The 21,329-nt window shown below is 38.3% G+C and overlaps 1 protein-coding gene across 2 annotated transcripts in view; it reads right to left on the bottom strand.

The window, feature by feature from the left end:
• Positions 1 to 20,438, bottom strand: part of EDAR (ectodysplasin A receptor) — a 115,203-nt gene extending 94,765 nt beyond the window's left edge. For both annotated transcript variants that reach the window (XM_074299633.1, XM_074299634.1), the window contains exon 1: positions 20,150 to 20,438. The gene's annotated coding sequence lies outside the window, so the exon portion shown is untranslated. The remainder of the gene's footprint in view (positions 1 to 20,149) is intronic.
• Positions 20,439 to 21,329: the final 891 nt, after the last annotated feature.

Here is a 21,329-nt window from a genome sequence, read left to right as displayed (position 1 = left end):
TCTGAGGCTGGATTTGAATGCAAAACTTGTTTACTTCAGGCACAACACGTTAGACCACTGTACCACTTAGCTATTCTATTCCTATGTATTAAACCTCAAGAGATGATTGCCACTTAAATTTTCGTATCCTTTCACTCTCCCTTCCTCAATAGTTGTCTTAGCTGCCTGTAGATAAAAGAGATTAAGTGACTTTGCTCATGGTCACAGTTAGCAAAAGATGAGACAATCCATTTAAAACCCAAGGTTACTCCCTCCAATTTTATGTATGGGGGAACATAAATGCATGCATGCGAGCAGGGATTGTTTCATTTATGATATTCTTCCTGGTCCATAGTAGACTTACTGCTAAGTATGCTTAATAAATATAGATAGATTGATTTATGACACATAGCTCATAAGTGTCTGGGATAGGATTTGAACTTAGGTCTTCTTGATGTCAAGTCCAGTGCTCTATATACTACACCATACTAAGGTCCTTGAAGTACCATAATAGAAATATAAATACATTAAACTAAACAGGTTATGATGAGGGAGCCAACATAACTCTAGCAAAAAGACCAAGGGCCAGTGTCTTATTAGATATTCTTACTTCCATAATACATGTTTGCTATATTAATATATTTACATCCTCAGCTTGTGAGAGAATTATTCTGATGGACCTATATGGGTGAGATCGGTCCATAAGATAGGACAAGAAAATTTTGGAAGAGAGGCAGAGTAGAGCTCTCTAAATGTCAGTCACTTTGACTCTATTTCTGTCCAAGCTTCTTGTGTCATCTCAGTTTAATCACAAACTTCGGGATTGCAATGAACCCATCTAAGCAATGAAGACTTGAGTACAGCCCCCTATGCTTGAGTCTCTCTACTTTCTAGGATTACCCATGCCTTTCAACTCTAACTGGGCATTTCTTTCATGTGGCCAATCTGTTGGAGGTCCTTCTTAAGAGACAGACTGTGGGTTAGACATGTTAAGGAGATTTCTTGCTTCAGGACTCAAAACTAGATGCATGGGCTGTAGGAGAAAGCATCTGGATAGGGTTTAAGTTGTTTAACATAAAAAAAAGATGAGCTATAACAAAGTCAAGTGAAAATAATGAAAAGGGAAAAAATATAAAAAAACTTTTAAAGAATTCGGAATTCTGATCATTGCATCGACCAATTGTGATTTTAACTAGGATAGACACGGACACATAGAAGCTGAGACTTATGATTTCAATTTCATCCCTTTTTTCTCATGTACATGGCTTGTAACTCAGACATTCATCATCACTCATCTGAATAATAATTACTTTGTACAAGACTCCTAATTTCCAGTTTCTCTCTCCTTTGATTTGTCCTCCGCTTAACTGCTAAAATAATATTCCAAAGACCTAGGTCTGACCATTAAGTAAGCTATGCAGTCTTCACAATATAAAAATTAAGTTTCTATCTTTCTGTACAATTTTTAAAATGATGACTAGTTGAATTTAATGGAGTAACAAAATTTTTCAGTGGCTTCTTATTTTTTCTAGGATAAAATACAAATGGTTCATCTCGATATTAAAAACCTCCCTAATCCACCTCTCTCTGAGAAGCAACATGGTGTAATATATAAAGAAATTGACTTCTCTGTCAGGAAGTATGGGTTTCATGACTAGCTTTAGACACAAACTGATTATATGACTCTAGTCATTCTAACTTCTCATGCTTTAACCAACTCTCAGAGTGGGTACAGATTAGAGCAGCTAGGTGGTATAGTAGATACAGTGTTGGGCCTGGAGTGAGAAAGATCTTCAAATTTAGCCTCAGATACTAGCTGTGTGACTTTAGGCAAATTTGTCTCAGTTTTCTCATCTGTAAAATGAGCTGGAGAAGGGAATGGCAAATTTTTTCAGCATCTTTGCCGAGAAAACTCCGAATGGGGTCATGAAGAGTTAGACATGACCATACAACCCCAAGAGTTGATCTGCTGTGGTAAAAGTAGTTTTCTTATCATTTCCCTACACCAATAAAATCACAGTTTTGGGTAAAAAAACAAAACAAAAAAATAATCCCTATTTATCTTTCCAGTTATTTCATATTACTTCCCATCTTGTGCTGTTGTTCCAGCCAAAGTGGCAGAGTTGTTTCTCAGTCTTGGAATCTATCTCTTTTTTCCTGTCTTTGAACAGGCTCTCCTCTGTGCCTGAAATAGCCTGCAAAGACTCTCTAGTTTCTTTTAGATTCCACAGCCTATACAAAGCTTTTCCTGATCTCTCATCACTCCCCTACATCTCTCACTCCTTTTCCTCCTTCAATTACCTAGTATTTACTTAGCTATTTACATGTTCCCCAGTAGAATGTAAGTTTCTTGAGAGGCCAAACTGCTGCTTTTTTTCTAATCATTGAATACCCAGTATTCTGAAAAATACTTTGTCCTTAGCAGATCCTTAAAAAAATGTATGCTGAATTGAATTAAATTATAGATACTCATAAATACCTGTTGATCTGTGGTCTGGTGGGTATCTAAATATTTTTCATCTCAGATGCAGTTTCCCTGATCTACTTAATTTAAAGTTTTTTAAATTTAATTTTTATTTTCTCCAGTTACATGTAAAAATCAATTTATAAATTAAAGGTCACATTTAATACTTCCTGGCTGTGTGATCCTGGACAAGTCACTTAATCCTAATTGCCTCACCAAAAAAAAAAATAAAATGAAAATTAAAGGCCATCCAGTATAATTATCTCCAGTGACTATTTTGATTATAATTTTTTTTAATAACCCAAGCAAATGGATCTGGAATAGTTGCCTACATTTAGATAGCACTTTAAGAAGTTTGTATGTACAATCCCATCTGATTCTCATAATACTAGTAAGGTAGACACTATGATTATTCCAATTTGACAGAAGAAATTGAGACTCAGAAAAGTTAGCTGACTTCCTTGGAATCTAACAGATAGCAAAGAATTGCTGTTGGATTTGGATTTGAGCCAGGTCTTCTTCTGCCTCTATAGTTTTCTCTTTGGATTCGGATGGCAATTTCCATCAGAAGTCTTTTGGAATTATCTTTAATTACCTCATTGTTGAAAAGAGCCAAGTCCATCACATAATCTTCTTGCTATGTACAATGATCTGCTTCTGCTCACTTCACTTAGCATCAGTTCATGTAAGTCTCTCCAGGTCTCTCTGAAATCATCCTGCTGGTCATTTATTACAGAACAATAATATTCCATAACATTCATATGCCATAATTTATTCAGCCATTCTCCAACTGATGGGCATCCATTCAGTTTCCATTTTCTGGCCACTACAAAGAGGGCTGCCACCAACATTCTTGCACATACAGGTCCTTTCCCTCTTTTATGATTTCTTTGGGATATGGACCTAGTAGAGACCTATAGATCAAAAGCTAAACACAATTTTAAAATCCTTTGATCTGATTTACTTTTTATCACTGATTGGACATTGCCTCAGTCAAACTTCGACTTGTTAAAGAGCTTAGCTTACAAAGTCTCCTACTGCATCTCTAGTCATCTAGTCAAAGGGCCCAGAAAATGAGGCAGATGACATTGCCCAGCCCTCCCTCACTTAAATCCAATTCACCTGCATCTCATGGTATCACTGCTCTGATGTCACAGTCCTCTTTTAGGGATGATAGAAAAACAACAACTATTAGCTATTATCTTTTTGGGAGGACTTCATTGGAAGGTGGAGAGAGAGAGGGAGAGAGGGAGGGAGAGGGAGAGAGAAAGGGAGAGGGAAAGAAAGAAAGAGAAAAAGAGAAGGAGGGAGAGAGAGAAAGAGAGGGAGGGAGGGAGGGAGCCTGTGAGCACGGGCGCCCTAAGGCTGGGTAGGAGTATGAGCCCATGAATGAAGAACTCTAGCTGCTGGGCAGGGTTCCATATTCCGGCCCTGGCCTTTCAGCCCAGCAGCTTATGAAGACATCAGCTCGTCCTCAGTATCAGGAAGCTGCCCGCCTGCTTCTAAGGAGCTGGCTCAAGGCCACCTGTACATTTCACACAAGCCACCTGACCACCTTTAAAATGGGGGATAACTTTCACTCCCTGGCCCTGGACCTCGTTCAAACCCAGCAAAAACCCCTCTGTCTAGGCCAAGGGCGATGAATATTTTATTGAAACAAGAACACTTAGCTTGCATTTGTTAAAGGTGGAAATGTGATATGGCTGCATTTGGCAGCCTCTATTCAGAAGATATCCTGAATGGATTCAGCAGAGATATAATTACATTATAGGTCCTAAGGCCTTCTTACTTCTCAACAAAGAGCCGGGTTACCTGGGCCAATGCCTCTCTGTGACTGACAGCCACTAAATAGCTACATGTTCCAGGAGGCTTCAGTTTTTTTTTTTTTTTTTTTTTTTTTAAGGAAGAAAAAAATTGGTCGTTCATAACTATTTTCTCCTGGAACACAATAGTATAAGTACTTCTAATAGCATTTAGTTGTGCTGATAGTATTGAATAATCCTTAGCACTTTTTTATGAGAAAGCATTTTGCACAGAGAGAAACTGAGGCTAAGTGGCCTAAAAGTGCAAAGTACATGAATTTAAAGTGGCTCCCAGACAGGGTGGGGCGGTCTTCCTAAATCATGTCCAGAAAAGTCCTGCAACTTAAGCCACTAGGAAGAGAATCCAGAATAACAGACTATCTCTATGGCAACAACATTTTCCAAACCAAAAATTGAGCTTCATGAGCTGACAAAGGACATTCCTTTTGCAAAGCCTGATGATGAAATTAGGTTCTCTTGCACTGGATTTTCTCAAACTTGGAAATTTCTGGAGTATAAGGTTGCTACATTTAGAGTTTTTTTCCCATCTTCACCCCCAAAAGAAATCCTTGAGGCTTTCTTATGAGAGAATCCCATTTTTACTTGCCCAGAGAAAAACTGAGGCAGGGAGTGGGGAACTCATAGTGTGGAAACTGCTTTCACTGTTGCAGATTAGGAATTTATTTGAAACAGGCCTCAGGTATTCTAATCCTCAGGCCAGCCTTTTTTATTTGACTCCTCACAACTTAATCATAGGTTTAAAAAAAAAGCATGAGTCACATCTCATTGTAGGTCCATTGTAGACTTATACTATAGGTATGGTGAATAAGATGACACAAACTATTAGAAACATAAGAAAAGTTACAGAGCTATGATTATATTTCTTATTTTATCTATACCAATTTTCAGTAAGTCAAGGTCAAGGCTCATAAGACAGTGCATGATTAATCATCATTCAGTAATTAATGATGCTAATCTTAAGTGCTAAAAGAATTAAGAGTGATAAGATTTACCAAGAAAAACTTCATTAGACATGAGCTTTGAAGGATGGGTAGGATTTGGGAGGCACAAATAGGGAGTACATTCTGAGTGGGGGGAAATGAGATGAGCAAAGGCAGGGAGGTAGAATCAAAGGAGCATCATTTAAAGTTAGGGATTATCTAATATAATTTACTAATTTTATAGGTGAAGCCCAGAGCTGGTGACTTGCCCAAAGTCATCAGAAGTAGTAAATGTCAGAACTAAGATGTGAATCTACCCTTGACTCCAAACTTTTTTTTTTCTTAACATTTCCATTGTAGTGATTTAAATCATAGCTTTAACTAGGAATCCAATTTCTTGGGGCAAAATTCATTTGAACTGTATGTTGGTGAGGGGTAGAGGGTGAGTACCCCAAATTCTGACCATTCCTGAGTTTGTGGCAAAGATAATTTGATATTGCTGAGGAAGTTGAAGAGTTAGAACTTCAGGGTCTAAAGGTTAGGGTTTGAGGCAGAGAAGACTTTGCATCAGGCTCTGGAATGATGATAGCAACAAGCATATGGATAAGGAGTACAAGTTTGATCATTTATTTAGACAATAAACTAATGGTTCTCAATCCTAGAATTAGCATTTAATGTTCTTCATAATTCAGCCCTATACTGTTACCTTTTCCATGAGGTGGGGAGTGCAGGAATTAGGAGCCCTGCATCCCTCAATCTTGAAAATCTATGTAAATTTTTTTGGTCTTTCTTCAAAACAGAGGTCTGAATTATTATGGTATTAAGATAAAATATGTTGATATTATATAACAGTATACCTATATGCATTTCTGGATTTCTAAACTTTTCCTATGTTGTCTGCTGGTCTTTGCATATTATCAATTTGTTCTGCAAAATTTCCTCCAAAATTCCCATTTAATTTCTTATACGAATCTATGACATATTGAAACTTAGATGGGGAAGTCACAACGTGGAAGGGATAATTGTACTACTTTTCTAGCTTTATCATACATAATTCCTTTCACATTCCCTACAAAATGGCTTTATTATTTGTCACACACCTCTCTTTTTTCTGCCTTTTTATTGGCAATCCCCCCATTCTTGGAATACACTTCTTCCTCACTTTGGTCTCTTAGAATCTTTGATTCAGTTCAAACATCTCTTTGTAGACCAAGCCTGTCCTGATCTCCCACAGACTAATGCTCCCCCTCCTCATCTTATACTGATTTTTGTATCTCTTCTGTATAAACCTGTATATGTACAAGTTGATTCTACAAATAGAATATAAGTTTATTGAGAGTAGGGATTAACTTTTCATAGTTGCAGATGAGCAAATCATTTGAACTTTCTAGTCTTAGAGAGCTCACCATTACCCTTGAAGGACGGTTGCCTGGGTTATATAGCAGTGTGGGTCAGAAGTAATTCTTGGAACCCAAGTTCTCTAGCCTTCATTGCTGCCCATCTACCCATTATTCCATACTACTTTTCTTTTTTTGTTGTTGTTGTTGTTGTTGTGTTTTTTTTTTTTTTTGTTATAGCTTTTTATTTACAAAACATATACATGGGTAATTTTTCAACATTGATCCTTGCAAAATCTTCTGTTCCAACTTATCCCCTCCTTCCTCCCACCTCCTCCCCTAGATGGCAGGTAGTCCAATACATGTTAAATATGTTAAAGTATATGTTAAATACTATATATATATATATATATATATATATATATATATATATACACATATTTATACAGTTATCTTGCTGTACAAGAAAAATCGGGTCTAGAAAGAAGGTAAAAAAAACCTGATAAGGAAAACAAAAAATGCAAGCAAACAACAACAGAAAGATCCATACTACTTTTCACCTTACATACTATAGACTCTTAGTAAACATGTTTTTTGAATTGGATTGCAGTTTGAATTTGAGACATATCAGAACTTTCATATGAAAATGTTCCAATAGGAAGTGTAGGACTTTAAATTCTTTCTGAAGTTCTCAAAAAATTCTAGCAAGTGAAATATTTTTATATGATTTAATGTCTTATTTTCAAAAATACCTTCAAAAAGCTAGGGTCACCTTCTTACCATGATCCGGTAATAGAGGAGATTAGTGGAGGAATTAGGGGTTCCATGGATACCTATATGCCTGAACAGTAATATAGCATGCTGGGTAGGGTTTCTGTCTGGAAGTCAGGAAGATGGGGTTCAAATGGGGCCATTTAATATTGGGCAATCACTTAAATTCTCAAAGACATATGTGTACATATATAATATGTATATGTACATGTACATGTTTATATACACACACACACATACTGGTCTGAAGCCAGTTCTCTACCCACTATGCCATGTACCTCAATATTCTCAATATTAAGAACAGGGTTAAAATCCTGACTTTGAGTTTATTGGCTGTGAGACTCTATGTAAGTCACTGAACAGTGCTATGGTCAGATCTATAAGAATATAATTTACATAGAAGATGGAAATCTGTATGATTATAGGGAATTTTCTTATCTAAGAATCTCCTATAATTCCTATTATAGGGATTCTATAATTTCTATTATAGAATCCCTATAATAATTATATTCTTTATAAAGAATTCCTATAATAAAATAATAAGAATTCCTATAACCATGAAATTAAAGAGCTCTTCATCTGTTAAATATTTAAAAATCTATACTACAAACAGGAATAGGGACTTGATTTGTGATTTCATGAGGCATAACTCCAATTTAGTTTGATTTAGCTGAGGAGTCTAACTCAGTCTATCTCTTTTCTCTTCAAGCATCTATGAATGCAGGTTGGCATCTTCTCTGCAATTTGCAGACTTAGAGAAGAGCTCATATGTGTGTGTGTGTGTGTGTGTGTGTGTGTGTGTGTGTGTGTGTATGTATATATATATATATTTTTTTTTTTCCTGACAATTGGGATTAAGTGCCTTGCCCAGGGTCACACAGACAGGAAGTGTTAAGTGTCTGTGACCATATTTGAATTCTGGTCTTCATCCTGATTTCAGGACTGGTGCTCTATCCACTGCTTCTCCTAGCTGCCCTCCATATAAATGTTTAGTAGTTGTTCCCAGATCATACGTCTTCTTCAGAAGGAATGTGTGTTACTTTGCAAACAAGTTCTCATGTTTTGATGGCTGTATTTCTACGGAATGTTGATTGAGGAATGTTAGCTTCTCAGGACTTTGAAGAAGAATTATAAATGAGAGGATTCTGAACACTGTCCAACTCCAAGTTTGTGATTCAAATGGCTGCTCAGTCAATAGCATCGTCCACTTACCACTAAAGTGGATAATAAAGCCAGTGTTAACCTGGAAGTTTTCCTGAGAGCCAAGATCCTCAGTGCCAGGAAATACCACTGACAACACCCTGTCTGATACTTTGACTTGACTACACTTGATTCCCATTGTAGTCAGCATCCCACAATGGGGTAGCACACTCATTCTGGCTTAGGGCTTTTGGGAGGGAGAAGGAGAGGGAGGGAGAGATAGACAGACAGAGAGAAAGCGAACCCAAAGGAACCAATTCATAGCCCTTCCCAATTACACATCCAACCACAGTCATTCTAAAAGGACCACTGCACCAAGATATTTTTTCTTTCCAGTTGGAAGACTGCCCCAATTCTCCAGAATTTCAGGAAGGACAAGCTAATTCATGAAATATTCTCTGTCTCTGTCTCTGTCTCTCCCAATTCTGCCACTTAGCAGCTATTCAGTCTAGGTCTGAATATGAGTTTCTTCTTTCTATAAAAAGGGAAATAATAGGGGCAGCTAGATAGCTCAGTGGGTAGAGAACTGGTCCAACCTCAGACACTTAATACTTATTAGCTATGTGACCTTGGGCAAGTCACTTAACCCCAATTGCCTCAGGGGAAAAAGGGAAATAATAACTATACAACATACACGTCAGAATTATTATAAAGACAGTGATTTAAAATAATTGCTCTGTATAAAAGGGAGCTCCATATAAAAGAGAACTATTATTGGAGATGTTGCAGATAGAAGTCATAATTTAAATGGGAGATTCAACTAGATGACTTCTGCAATCCTTTCTAGTCTTAGTCTATGAACTGATGACTTTAGCCATGATCATCTCAAGGGCAGAGACTCACTCTTCAGATAGTGCTAGCCTTCATAAAGCCTTCATACTCAAGCGGAAAAGAGGGTTTTACAAAAAGTTAGAACATGGCATAATAACTAGAGGCAGGCTAGTCCATCCCTGTATCCAGAGTGAAGAATCACAAACTGTTTTCCTGACCTGACCATGCATATCCAGTACCTCCTACTCGTGCCCATCTCTGCCATGCCTTATTTGGGATTTCATTACTGATTTCAATAGTGGAGGCATATTTCTGGAGTTGAAAGTAATTAGTTATTCAAGAAATAGTCATATTCTTCTAATCTCCTGAAGTGGTTTTGCCATTGCTACTTAATTATTATCACATTTGCAAATAATATTAAAAGAGGAGTTAGATAAGTCCCTTCTTCCCTCCTCTTCCCTCATCCCTGGACAATTCCTCCCTCCACTCCAGCTCTTCATAGCTGCATCTAAAGCTAATGATTCTGGATGCTAGCCAGTATACATATTTATATTTATATCTATATCTATCTATCTATTGTACAACTTAGCCCTTTAGCAAGAAAATTTAGCAAACTGTTTATCAGTATCATTCTCCCTCCTTCCTGAAAGTAATCTTGACCTAAAATTTAGTTTGATTAGTTGAGGAGTCTAACTCAGCCCAGCTTTTCTCCCCAAATACCCACATCCCCTCAGCATTTCATACATAGCCAATGTTAATATTCATTTGTTCTTTTCTATCTTCTTATTTGTCTAATGGGCATTTCTTCTTCTTCCTTCGCTAGACTATGAACTCCTTGAGGACAGGGTCTATCTTTTGTCATCCTTCTGGATCTCCTCATAGTGCACAGGCCATGATGGATCAATATGTGCTGTTGACTAAGGAGGGAACCACCTTGGGAGGGCTGAGATAGTGCCAAGTCCCCAGATGAAAGGAGGCTTCAAACAAATGGTTCCCACCAAATTCAGGACCATCCTACTCTTGACTTTCTTGACAAGAAAACATCAATGGGGAACAAACACTGACATTTTCACAGACTGGAAAGATTGCCATCCTGATGCCCATCTCTCCAGAGGCCAGTGTTTCTACTTACTTGGTGTCTTTAGGAGGGAAATAGCCAGTCCTTAGGCAGGAGGGAAAGCATAATCTGTCAGTGCTTCCTCATTGTTTATTATGTAAACACACAGAAGATTTCATATTCTACTGTTCTTGGTTTTGCAATCTTTACAAAAATAAATATTTGCCTTCAAAAGCAACAACTATGATAATCATCAGTGTAGCCTTCTCCAGCTCTGCTGTTTTATACACACTCACATCAAATGAATAGAATCAGATAGATGTGTGTGGTCTGTTTGGATAATGATTTTCATGTGGAAACCTCTAGTTGAAAGCCCACTGGCACTAATTGAGAAGAAAGTTTGGTCTCACTACTCATTTTCAGAGATGATGAATGTCCTGAGATCCTAAATTTCCTTTATTTGCTATTTTTTTCTTATTTTATAGAAAGGAAATTATGTCATGCTGAGTAAGACACTAAACTTTCCTTTGCCTCAGTTTCCTTAGCAAATTAAGATGTAAGATGCATTTACTCAGTGATCCCTTGGAGAAAGGTACAAACGGAGAGCAAAATAATTGGAACATATACAATAAAGTATTAGGGGGAGAGTTTCTCTCTTTCAAATGACAAAAGATAGAGCATTAATCAAAGCAAAAAAAAATAACAAAAATATGTTACAAGTTAATTTCATTATAAGGGACTGAACTTAGGATTTCAAGGATACTGAGAACTCCCAAATGAAACTCCTCTTTGCGATTTTGAGCTTGACAAGTCCTAGAGTAGATAACCCCCCAAATTTGTCTGCAGTGTTCTGGAGTGTGGTCCAAATCAGATTAAAATATAGTTGAGAAAAAATTAACAACAATAATAAACAATAAAAATAACAATAAATTAAAATATGATAGAACATAAAGAGTATTAATATGCAGTTTTCTAAGTCAGCATGACTTTCCTGTTTCTGAGTTTGACTTTATTGGTCTAGAACACTAAGAGGCATAAGTGATTTATTTATCCAGAGACATACAATCGATCTGTGTCAGAGGCAGAATTCAAACTTAGGCTTTCAGCTCTCTATCTTCTATGTCACAGCTGCCTCTTTATGTCTTTCTTCTATTAAACTTTTTCAATGGGTAGAATACCTGGTCGGCCGTCAGGAGAACCTGCATTCAAATATGACCTCAGATACTTATTTGGGCAAGTCCTTAAACCCTGTTTGCCTCAGTTTCTTCAAATGTAAAATTGTCAGGAGAAGGAGATGGCAAACTACTCTAGTATCTACACAAATATTGCATTTTTGGTCCTCGTACTTTTGGTTGGCTGTCCCCTGTGCCTGGACTGCACTCATATCTTATCTTTCTCTCTTAGAATCTCCCATTTCTTTCAGGATCCAGCTCAAATACCCTCTCCTATATGAATGCTTCCCTGATTTCTCCTTGCCTATCTCAACTTTTAGTGTTTTCTCTCCCCACATTCTGCACATGGCTCATACTCTGTAACTTTGTATAGTTTGCTATCTTTTAATTTAATTTAATTTAATTTTTGCTGAGGCAATTGGGGCTAAGTAACTTGCCTAGGATCACACAGCTAGCTGAGGGCAGATTTCAACTCATCCTGACTTCAGGGCCAATACTCTAGCCACTGTACCATTTTAGCTGCTCTTTTGCAGGTAAGCTTTTACCAAGGAAAGGACCCTCATGTTATTGTATCTTGAGTACCCTCATATTGTCTGTCATATATTAGGTTTAACAAATGGTTATTGATTAATTGTTTAGACCGAGGAACTATTGCATTTAACTTACTATCTGTGATTTTTATTAAATATGCAAAGAACCCCTTCAGGAGAAAACCATATTTTTTGTAAGTCTAACAGTGCAGTGATGATTTGCTTTCATTACAAATTCAACTTTTAGAAAAAGCTGCTATTGCCAGATTCTATTGGCTATCCTTCTTTAAGAAAGGCTTCAGTTCTGTGGAAAACAATGTCTAAAGAACTACATCCCTAATGTGTACTTTCTGATTTATTTTTTTCATTATGGTCAGGAAATGTAAGCAATAGCTATTACAAGTGCAACTCAAAAACAATATTAAGGACTAAATCTTAAGAAAATACATTTTAAGAGCCCTCCAAGGTGCCCTTAAAAAGGCCCCACGCCTTTCTGGTTTTTTTTTTTTTAAAGAATTAAAAATCAAAGTTAGTATTATACATGGACAGAGAAGCTCAATGGAAGCAGTAAAGTACACATTTCACCTTTCTAGGTGTATAAAATAGTTTGTCCATAAAACTTGACTAGCCATCCTGTACAATGTCAGTAGCACTATCATGAACTTTGGATCAAAGAATCCAAAATCCTAATTCTTCTCTGATGATGACCTATCTTTCCAATAACAAGACAGAGTCATTTGCTTTCATAGTCTTCATGATCACCCATTTCTATGAGTTATCTGCAGAACCTAGGGATTCTGCACCCAGTTTTGTTGTGCATAAGGAAATCAGAGGAACCAAAGCCTAGGAGAGAGAGATTCTCTGCTAACTGCATAAAACACCTACTGCACTTGAGAACAGGTTGACATGCCAAATTGGGTGCTAAATTGAACTCTAAATTAGTTCCATGATGGCACACACAGTGAAGGAGGCTTTTGAAAACATTTAGGGAAATACACTGCCTGCTCTTGGATGAATGCTTCTTTGCTCATCAAAATGTAGCTTCCTCCCAATTAGGAAGAGGAAGCTGCTGCTTCTGATGCTGACTTTTTCTCTCTTCTTCATTTTTTTTTTTATTGCCAGTTAAGCTCTTAATCAAGTGGAAATGAATAGCATTCCAAGCCTCCACCCAGTGCTACAAGAGGCAGATGGTGGTGCAATGAATGAAGCCCTGGGACTCTAGTTAGGAAGAGTCCAATCTGAGTTGAGACACTAGCTATGTGATCTTGGGCAAAACAGTTAACCTGTTTGCTTCGGCTTCAACTCAAAAATGGGAATAAGAGGAACGCCTATTTCCCAAGGTTGGCAAAAGGATCCAGTGAGATAATAACATTTGTTAAAAAAAAAAAGTATTTAAACACAATACCTGGCACATAGCAGACACAATATAAATGCTTTATTCCTCCCCAGTGACATTCATTCTTGTAAACTCTTGACTGTTTTTCTTTTGTGCGTGTTATTCTACTGACTCAGAATTCAATTTAACAAGACTTTACTAAACTAAGAATGAGAACATTGGGCTAGGTGCTAAAGCCATCTTAAGTTTGAAAATAAACCTAAAATGTGTTGACAAGTTTCAGTTCTGGGTTTACAAATAAAATCTTCAAAACCACTACCTCATGATTCATCAGTTAGTGACCATCTTTCTCTTAATGGACCTCTCTGAACTTGGTTAGGCTGGTCTTTGGTTGACAGATGAGCTGGACTCAAGCTCAAGACCCTGATAGAATTGGGGCTCCAGTATCATTAGTTTGAGAACTCACGATCTTATCTGTACCACTGTACAATGGAGGAGGACTTAGTCATACAGGATCACTGCATCATAGGTGTAAAGCCGATAAAAACCATGGAGATACAGAAGTCTTGGAATTTCAGAGTTGAAAGGGACCTCATTGGTAATTTAATACAAAGCAAACATCACAAGAATGGCCACACACCTTACAAATGCTAGTTCACCCCTTGTTTGAAGACCTCTGACAAAGGCCAAACCCCTTCATTTCACAGATGAGGAAACAGAGGTCTAGAGACATTAAACACTTTGCTCCAGAATCACATAGGTAGTTAAGTAGTACAGCTGGGGGTTGAATCTTTTTTTTTAACAGAAAGTCTGTGATGTCTTCCTTCTCTCCCTTGTCCTTCATGCAATTGAGTGATACCTAAGAGATTGCTGGAGGTTTTACAAGATTTGGCAATGAATGATCTTATTTATTTCACCTGTCATTTTCCATTTAGTGTTTAGGCTTTCTTATGTTTGTCAAGAAGAGGCCATTGGATTAGGTGACTTCTGAGATCCATGATCCTATTGCTATGATGCTAATTTTTTAAATAGATTTTATTTTCCAGATATATGCAGGGGTAATTTTACAACATTGACAATTGCCAAAACTTTTGTTCCAATTTTTCCCCTCCTTCCCTCCTCCCCCAGATGTCAGGTTGACCAATACATGTTAAATATGCTAAAGTATAAATTAAGTACAATATATGTATACATGTCCAAACAGTTATTTTGCTGTACAAAAAGAATCGGACTTTGAAATAGTGTACCATTAGCCTGTGAAGGAAATCAAAAATGCAGATGGACAAAAATAGAGGGATTGGGAATTCTATGTAGAGGTTCATAATCATCTTCCAGAGTTCTTTTGCTGGGTGTAGCTGCTTCAGTTCATTACTGCTCTATTGGAACTGATTTGGTTCATCTCATTGTTGAAGAGGGCCACGTCCATCAGAATTGATCATCGCTATGATGCTAATTTTAAAATTTATTAACATTATACTATCATTTATTTTACAGTTAAATTGACTATTGCTATTGGGGAAGAAAGAGAAAAGGAGAGGAGCAGGATTATATTTCTAGTATAAAGAGCATAGGATTTTGACCAGAATTTGAATCCCAATTCTGTATTTTAACTGCCTGTGTGAGCTTATTCTATTAATTTCAAATTTGTGGGCCATGATTTTAATCTGTAAAATGAGAGGTTTGGACTGATGAGAGCTAGGATCCCTTCTAAGTCTGATGATCTTCCATGCATTTATACAGGATTTTTTAGCTTTGCATACTTGGTGGCATGTTGTAATTTTTATACTACAATATGTAAATATATGTGCAAGAAATCTTAGAAACTCCACTTGGATTTAAGACTACTGACTTGGATTCCTCTTAGTATTAATGGGTAGCTTTGTTATTGTTGTTATACTTATAGCTGATTTCGTCAATGACTCACTGGAAAAAATAACAACAATCTGCAAGACAGAGATGGAATTTATTAGCTTGTAAAGTTGATGAAATACTGAATGTCTATCCTAGCTGTGGTATCTCTCCACCTATGCAACACTGTCACGCCCTCCCTCGGGATCTTTATCATTGTTACCTATTCTGGAGTAATTTGATTTGTAGGAAATAGAGAACAAAGGCATCCCTGGTTAGCTACATATGCAAATCTTCCCATAAAACTAAGAGCTATCAGAAGAGGGGAAGCAGGCTTGCAGGCAGTAGCTGCTGGAATAGATGACGGTGGCCTCAGGCTCTGATAATACTGAGGCAGCTGGGCCTCTCAGAAGCCAGGGAGATTTTGCATCCTCAGGCATATGACTGTTGAGAAATATTAAAAGCCTGGAATTGCGACTGCAAAAGCCCAAGAGGTACACAGCTGCTAGCTGGAATGGGGATATCTGTTTATCCGGGGACCTTGGTGGTCTGGTACCCACTCTCAGCTGTTCTAGGAAAGAGTAAGGGACCCTACTTCAATCCTGAGAGCTGAGTCAGAGGCTTTTTCACATTCATGGTCCTGGAGAGGTTTAGCCAATCCTTGGCGTTGTTTTGAAATCCCAGAGAGCAATACTGATGAGGGGTAAGAAGGTTAGCTTTTCCCTCCTTTTTTTTCCCTTAACAAAAGACGGGTTGCTTGGACTATAGTGCACAAGTCATCCAAAAATCTTATTTTGCTTCCTAACTTTAACCTCTTCCTTACCAGACCTTTCATCAAGAGGGCTTACATGGGTTAAAAACCTACCTTTTTTTGTATCTTTATTTCGAAATTTCATTTGAATACTATGCATGTCATTTGATCCAGCTGTGTCTCTACTGGGCTTATATCCCAAAGAGATAATAAAGAAGGGAAAGGGACCACATGTGCAAAAATGTTTGTGGCAGCCCTCTTTATAGTGGCTAGAAACTGGAAGCTGAGTGGATGCCCATCAATTGGAGAATAGCTGAATAAATTGTGGTATATGAATATTATGGAATATTATTGTTCTGTAAGAAACAACCAGCAGGATGATTTTAGAGAGCCCTGGAGAGACTTACATGAACTGATGCTAAATGAAATGAGCAGAACCAGAAGCTCCTTGTACACAGCAACAAGATTATGTGATGATCAATTCTGATTGTCATGGCTCTTTTCAACAATGAGATGATTCAGGCCAGTCCCAATAGTTTTATGATGAAGAGAGCCATCTGCACTTAGAGAGAGGACTTTGGGAACTGAATGGGAATCACAATATAGTATTTTCACTCTTTTTTGTTGTTGTTTGCTTGCATTTTGTTTTCTTTCTCATTTTTTTTTTTGATTTGATTTTTCTTGTGAAGCATGATAATTGTGGAAATATATAAAGAATAATTGCACGTTTAACCTATATTAGTTTACTCTAGGGGAGGGCATGGGAGGAGAAGGAAGGGGGGAAATTAGAACACAAGGTTTTGTAAGGGTGAATGTTGAAAATAACCTATGCATATGCTTTGAAAATAAAAATCTTTAATAATGAAAAAAAGAAATTTCCTCTGACTATAGAGCATTAGAAGGGGCCTTAGCAACCATATAGTCCAACTAATTTTAAAGAAATGATTAAAGCCTTCTCAGAAGGGTGAGCCTATCACCTCTCAAGAGAAATTCATTTCACATTCTATTTTTCCTTGCTCTACTCTTTTAAAGAAAGACTCAATAGGAAAAGTTTTAAACTAGACTGAAGGTAACCAACTAGAGAGGATGAGATCTAACACTGAACCTCTAACTTAAAATTGGAAATTGGCGCTGTTCTTCCCTACACCTATTAGTCTAATGAAGTATGCTTATTACATATAAATTAACTATGATATTGGAGAGGATAAAACGCTTAGATAGATCATACAACAGCTGCCAAGATAGAGAATGGGATAGGTGCCCTCTGTGATATTGGAAGAGAAAAGGGCCCAAGGGTAGAGGTGGTGTGCAAGGTATGTTCCTTGAAGTCAGGAAGAGAACAGCAAAAAAACAGAATGGGAGGTGAATGAGCCACTTAGCAGTGGGGCTGGGTTCCAAAAATCAATCATGTTTATGTCTGCAGTGTTTGAATTTCAGATTTGGTTGACTCTTTGAAGTTATGAGCCTGTGCATTTTCCTTAGCACGAATTCCATTCTTTGTTAACCACAGGACTTACCTAGACCTGGTACTGGGAGTCAGGTGACCAAGGTTCCATTTGCCCATTCAAGAAAGTATCTGTCTAAGGTCTCTTCCTTTAACACTAAGTCCCTTGACCAGGTGAACAGCAGAACATTTTACTACAAGGCTCACTGGTGGCCTGTGAGCAATTTGGTTATCCTCAGGCCACCACTGATCCTTACAGATGCCATTTGTGAAATGGGGCCTGACCCACAACATTCTGGTGGCCTGAAGGACAAGCTAAGTCTGATTCTCAGGCTTTTACTGCTGGGGAAACTACCAGTGGTACTTGACTTTTATCTACAGATTAAAATTTTGCCCTCCCCCTTCTCTTTAACTTTTATGTTGAGTTAACTAGTATTCCTAAAGAAATATGAGGGTGAGTCACTGGTGGGTTTCCCCAGATATGTTGGTGCCAAAAAGTTTTCTCTACAAAGCAAGCTTAAAGGAGCCAGTGGCAAGGGCAGAGGTCTGTGAAGGGCAAGATGGTTCGTGCTCTAGGAAGTAAGGCAGATGGTTGTCAAAGTTCTCAAAAATTCTCACTGCCTCATTGCTGGAAAGGAGTATAAGCACTCGTGAGAATCATGACAAGCTGTGATTTTCCACACTCAGTGACAATTTCTCTTCTTGCTGGACTTAGTAAATTGTATATTCAAGTGCTCAAGTTGTTATGGTTTGACATTCTTAGACAATGACAGGCAAGAAACCCAAACTAAATATTCCTGACCTTAATCATCTGAATTGGCTTCATCCCTAAAATTCACTACCTTTTTTTTTTTTTTTTTTTTTTCATATTTTACTATTTGCTACCATTTGTTTGATTCTTAGATTACTTCTCGAAGAAAGACTATAAGAGGTCTAATTTAATTTTTCTTTTGCTATATTGTCCTGTCCTCCACACTATTCATGTCAACAATGCATTTCTCTGCCTAATTTAAATCCAGATGATTTCATCATTCTTCAGCTGACCAGGTGTTTATTACATCTTTTTCACTGTCTCTTCATCTCTCTCTCTCTCTCTCTCTCTCTCTCTCTCTCTCTCTCTCTCTCTCTCTCTCTCTCTCTCTCTCTCTCTCTCTCTCTCTCTCTCTCTCTCTCTCTCTCTCCTATTTTTCTATTTTTCATCTATTTTGATGTTTTTTTCTGCCCAGTTGCCATTTTCTTCTCAAGTCTCCCTCATCTTTAATAGTTGGGTCCTTTAATCTGAACTATTGAAAAATACTTAAGACACTTGATAGAAAGAGAATGGCTATCCCTCTGAGTACAAATCTGACTCCTCTTCAGGGGACATGAGCTGCTGTGTTTTGAGGTTCTAGAAAGGAATAGCTGGGCTAGAAATATCAAGTCTTTGCTCAAAACTAGTTCTCACTTCCAGGTCCAGCTAGATAGAGACACAGGATCACCATAATTTAGAGCTACAAGATACCTTAGAAAACTTAGTTGTACCTTAGTCCAATACTGTCTTTTTACAAAAGTGGAAATCAAGATCCAGGGAAGGGATTGTCTCAAAATCACATAGTTAAGAAAGCATCAGCGTTTATGTGCAAAGCTAGGTTTCAAAGAACCCTAAATTTAAAGCTCAATTTAGACCTTGGAGGTCATTCAGTCTGGACTCATCATTTTACTTATTAAGCCCAAAGATGTGAAATGATTTGTTTAATGAGACATACCTAGTAATAAAAGGCAGAACCAGGATTAAAAATTAGCTTCAAGGGGTCCAGTGTCTTACCTGCTTATATCAAATGAGATAACATATGTAAAATGGTTTGCAAACTTCAAAGCACTATATAAAATGTTACCTTACTACTACTACTACTACTACTACTACTACTACTACTACCACCATCACCATCACTAGCACCACTATAACTTTTTACTACTACTACCACCACTACTACTACTACTACTACTACTACTACCACTACTACCACTATTACTACTTCTACTCCTACTATTACTACTAGTACTAGTACTAGTACTACTACTAGCACCACCACTACCACTTTTACTACTATTACTATTTGTACTACTACTACCACCACCACCACCACCACCACCACCACCACCACTACTACTACTACTACTACTACTACTACTACTACTACTACTACTACTACTACTACTACTACTACTACTACTACTGCTACCACCATCCTATGACTTTAGAGCACACTGGTAACATCTCCAATTAGCTTTTTTTCAAAACCTCACCTAGAAGAGACCTTTAGGCACCAGGGATGTTTGTTGATTGGTTTTTAGAACGGAACAGACCAGCTGTCCTAACTACTTTCCTCTTAAAAGAAGTCATCTTTTTTTCTAAGTGCTGGAAGACACACTTTCCGGGGCTCTTGGGAGGCACCCTTTGTTTTTAGTAACCGAAGTGTTTGAAGCCAGTTAAGCACATGCAAAGTTTGGCTAACCCTTTAAACCTGCACCCAGAGAGAATTTGGGTTTCCAGTATTTCCCCCCAAACAAAGGCGGCACCGTGGGTCTTAAAGACCCGAGCCCAGACGCACAGTGCTAGGTACAGCTTGTTCAAACATAACGAAAAAATGAGATGCATTTAAAAAATGTGCACTTGGGTTCTTTCTTCTCCCCCGACAGACAGCCCCGTCTTTCCCGGGTGGAGGATGTGGGGCAAACTGCAGCCCAAGCAGAGACCCAGACTTACCTGGCACTGACGGCCGGTCCCGAGCAGGCGTTCCGCAGATGGGTCGGACTGGAAGGAGAGCGCCGGCGAAGGTCCCGCTTCTCCGGGAGTCCCAGGTTCCGGCAGTCCCGAGCAGCGAACGCTCCCCTCCCGGAACCTGTCGCCACACTGTCACTCCTTGCAGGGTCCCTCCGCTCCCCCAGGGACCAGGGGCACAGCGAACCGAGGCCTTTGGGGTCAGCTCGGCGCTGGCGCTCTTGAGAGTTTCAAAAGATATCCCGGGAACTCTTCCCTTCACTGCCTCCTGTCCTGTTGGAGAGTTTGGAAAAGTCGTGCGCGAGCGAGGGGCTTTCCTTCACGGCAAACTCACCTGCACCACCTAGAGGACTCTCCCCGCAACGGAGAAGGAATCAGAGCCCTCTCTTTCCCGGGCCATCTGCAAGCTCACTAGCCGCGGCTTCTCCAGTTTGCCCTTAACACGTCCAGGGCACTGGATTGCCTGCCCTCTCCAAGAGGCTGCACCCAGCTAAAAAAGCCAGATTTTCTTTTGTGGGGCGGGGGCGTCCTTCCTTCTATGGGTAACAGGACCAAGGTTCCTGGGGCTCGGAGCGCTCAAAAGGGGGAATCAACTTTAAAGCATCATTACTCAAAACCTCATTTACTGAAGGGACCTACCACCGAGACACCCACAGGCAAGGGTGCTGCTGGATTCATTTAGCTTCCAAACACGTGTGTGCATGTTTTTCCAGATCTTCACTTACTACACTGCACCTCGGGCTTTTGAGTCAGCAGGAGACTGTAACTGGTGAGACCGCGGGAGACCCCCCACCCCTTCCCTTCTAACCTCAAACAAGTTTTCAAAGACTGAGCCTTTCATGGTGGAGAGGCACAAGATCTGGCCTTTCGCTTGCTACAGAAGTGATCTCTTTAGTTTCAGATAATCTTCAGATAGATAGATTTCTTTAGATAATTATATAAAAAGATAGATTAGATAATATTTATTATATAAAAAGATAGATTAGATAATATTTATCATTAACTATAAGTATCTATATCTATCTAGATAAATATCAATATTTATATACAAATGGTAATATATCCTTAAATGGTCATATGAGATCTATACATAGATAATACATATCTTTAAAAAGACATGTTATCTATATCTACTATAGACTACATTTTTTAGTCATTTTTCAGT

Source organism: Sminthopsis crassicaudata, chromosome 3, assembly GCF_048593235.1.
Source record: "Sminthopsis crassicaudata isolate SCR6 chromosome 3, ASM4859323v1, whole genome shotgun sequence".
Taxonomy (NCBI): domain Eukaryota; kingdom Metazoa; phylum Chordata; class Mammalia; order Dasyuromorphia; family Dasyuridae; genus Sminthopsis; species Sminthopsis crassicaudata.
This window is presented reverse-complemented; position numbering and strand designations above follow the sequence as displayed.